We start from the raw sequence: 3,586 nt of genomic DNA on the forward strand, positions 1-3,586 counted from the left end.
TGTACTTTCTATGCATTGTTTTCAAGTTGTATATGATAGCCAGATATGAGAGCCGTCTTCAAATATTTCAAGGGCTGTCCAGTTGGAGATGGGGCAAGCTTGTTTTCTCCTGCTCTGGAGGGTAGGATTCAAACCAATGGCTTCAAGTCACAAGAAAACAGATTCCGACTAAACATACGGAAAAACGTTCTGACAGTCAGAGCTATTTGACAGTGGAACAGACTCCCATGAGAAGTGGTGGACTCTCCTTCCTCAGAGGTTTTTAGGCAGAGGCTACATGTCCACCTGTCATGGATGCTTTAGCTGAGATTCCTGGATCGCAAGGGGTTGGACTAGGATGGAGCACATAAAAGTGAATGTCATGCCCCCGTTTTTGGTGCCTGTTTCAATGCCTCCTATTAGCAAGTCCTCCCGGAAGATCGACGAAGAAAAGGATGACTTCATAGTGAAATTTATAGGGGCGATACCCCCCACCCCAGAACCGCTAAAGAATAAATACATTTTGCACAAGTTTATTAGGGAAGGGGAAGTGATCTTTCCAAAAGTGGAAGATATTTTTTTTACTGTACCGATTAATGGCTCAATTCCTTTCTTTTTTAAAAAAAGGAGGCTTCAGAACTCCGTTGAACAATTTTTATGGTCTCTGGAGGCGAATCGGACACAAGCTCAGCTCGGGAATAAAAACGGTGATTTCATTATTATGGCTCTGGAAAGTGCATTCGCGTTACCCGAGCCTGAATATATATACTTCCTCGTACAGGAGTTATCTGCATGAAGGATTTAATGGAAAACTTGTTTCTAAATGGGGATGAAAAGCCCCACCGGGCAGGTTTAAAGATTTTACGAAGAAAGGGTGGTTTATTATTTGCAGCAAAATATTGCTGGTATTGGTGTCTGCTAATGGAAACTAAATTGCCCTTTGCCAATATTTCCTGCTTAGCACCACTGTTATAGTTTCCCTAAAATTCCAAACTATGGACTTGAACTAGATGGGCCATCAGTATGATTATCAGTGGCGTGAGACGAAATTTTTCCTGGGGGTACAGTTTTGGCCAGAGGTGCAAGGTTGCAAGGCCAGAGGGTGGGCATCTCCCTTGTGATGTCTTGATGTCACTCATGTGAGCATCACGCCTTCCTAAGCTGGGCAGAAACTTCCTGGGCTTTGGGAAGGAGACGCCAGGCCTCTGAAAGGACTCTTCAGAAAGCCAGTGTGGTGTAGTGGTTAAGAGCGATGGACTCATAATCTGGTGAACCGGGTTCGCTTCCCTGCTCCTCCACATGCAGCTGCTGGGTGACTTTGGGCCAGTCACACTTCTTTGAAGTCTCTCAGCCCCACTCACCTCACAGAGTGTTTGTTGTGGGGGAGGAAGGGAAAGGAGAATGTTAGCCGCTTTGAGACTCCTTCGGGTAGTGATAAAGCGGGATATCAAATCCAAACTCTTCTTCCTCAAACTCTTCTTGCCTCCTTCCCAAAGACAGGTGGGCTTTGGGAATGTGGCGGAAGGGCTCTTGGACTCATCCACTTCATGCCTCCCCCCCCCCTCAACTGGGCAAAAGCTTCCCAGGCTTTGGGAAGGAAGCATCAGTAGAACATTTAGGGGGCTAGCCTAGTTCCCCTAGTCCACTGACAGCACGCCCCTGGAAATTATGATTAGGTAAAGGTAAAGGACCCCTGGATGGTCAAGTCCACTCATATAGGGTTGTGGCACTCATCTCGCTTTCAGGCCGAGGAAGCCGGCATTTGTCCACAGACAGCTTTCTGGGTCATGTGGCCAGCATGACCAAACCGCTTCCGACGTAACGGGACACCGTGACGTAAACCAAAGCGCACAGAAACGCTGTTTACCTTCCTGCCACAGTGGTACCTATTTATCTACTTGCGCTGGCGTGCTTTCGAACTGCTAGGTTGGCAGGAGCTGGGACAGAGCAACAGGAGCTCACCCCGTCATGGGGATTGGAACCGCCAACGTTCTGATTGGCAAGCCCAAGAGGCTCAGTAGTTTAGACCACAGGGCCACCCGCGTTCCTGCTGAGAACAATACCAACTGCACTAAGATAATGAACATGGAATACTTCCACCTGCTAGTTAGCAGATAAACGCCTGTGCTGCTGTAAGGTAAAAGGTAAAGGACCCCTGGACGGTTAAGTGCAGCCAAAGGCAATTATGGGGTTGCGTCGCTCATCTCGCTTTCAGGCCGAGGGAGCTGGCATTTGTCCACAGACAGCTTTCTGGGTCATGTGGCCAGCAGGACTAAACCGCTTCTGACGCAATGGGACACTGTGACGGAAACCAGAGCGCACGGAAACGCCGTTTACCTTCCCGCTGCAGTGGTACCTATTTATCTACTTGCACTGGCCTGCTTTCGAACTGCTAGGTTGGCAGGAGCTGGGGAGAGCAACGGGAGCTCACCCTGTTGCGGGGATTCGAACCGCCAACCTTCTGATCGGCAAGCCCAAGAGGCTCAGTGGTTTAGACCACATCACCACCCGCGTCTAAACTGAGCCAAGCTGTGGATAAATTGCAGACTGGCCAGATAGCCCACTTGTCCTCATAGTTTTAGTCAAAGCAAGCTGGCCAAAAGTACAGCAGAACCGAAGGTGAGATGTTGGCGACAAGTAGAGCAGGAGATAAATTATGGGTGGGGATAGATTGCTTAAACAAACCATGCACTAGCCGGGCCAAGAACCAGCAGAGGGCCAGAAAATATATACGCGCCCGAGGGGAGCTTTTAACATAGGTTTCTCCTGCACACTTTCTGCCCAGCAACTAAACCTATAAAATGCAAGGGCTGTTGGATTATCACAGTTAATTATCTTATAGGGAACCCTTGCTGGAGCTGGTGCATCTGGATCAAACGGTTTCCATTTCTGTTGGCCGAGATCCTCCGTCTTGGAGACCAAGTTATAATGCTGAGAGGTGTCTCTGGAGGCTCTGGGTTCAGCAGAGCCCAGCAGGAGAGCTGGCAAATCCATCCAGCACTTTCCGGCAGGCCAAGAAGTGTCCCGACAAAGGAGCAGCTCAACGGAGAGGTGAAAAGCAGGGATGATCGGGGAGAGGCAGAGGGGTGGGCTTCTTCCGATGCCAAAAGAATGCTTCCAAGATCCCCCCAGTTGGGGTGGACGGGAGGCTATTGTTAGGACTGAAATAGCACCCAACAGGTTTATGGTGGACTTGGGGAAGTTGTGGGGGGAGGTTAGATGATATTGCATCAAGCAAGCATTTCTCCATACCTTCCACATTGCAAACAAAAAACAAAAAATGATTGGCAAGGGGTAGTGGGTATCTTTCGCAAGAGCGCAGCATCAATTATAATTGTGCAACCTGAATGTGCAGGTATGTTTCTCTTTGCGTTGGGGAAACTGCCAAACTTGCCTGGTACTTGCAGGACATCTTCAAAAGAAGGAAAGGTTAAGGAGTGAACCCTGTACCAGGCATAGGCAAACTCAGCCCTCCAGATGTTTTGGGACTACAACTCCCATCATCCCTGACGACTGGTCCCGTTAGCTAGGGATAATAATAATAATAATAATAATAATAATAATAATAATAATATTTTAGTTATACCCCACCCTTCCCGGTTCAAAA

This window comes from Podarcis pityusensis, assembly GCF_964106645.2.
Source record: "Podarcis pityusensis genome assembly, chromosome: 4".
Lineage (NCBI taxonomy): Eukaryota > Metazoa > Chordata > Lepidosauria > Squamata > Lacertidae > Podarcis > Podarcis pityusensis.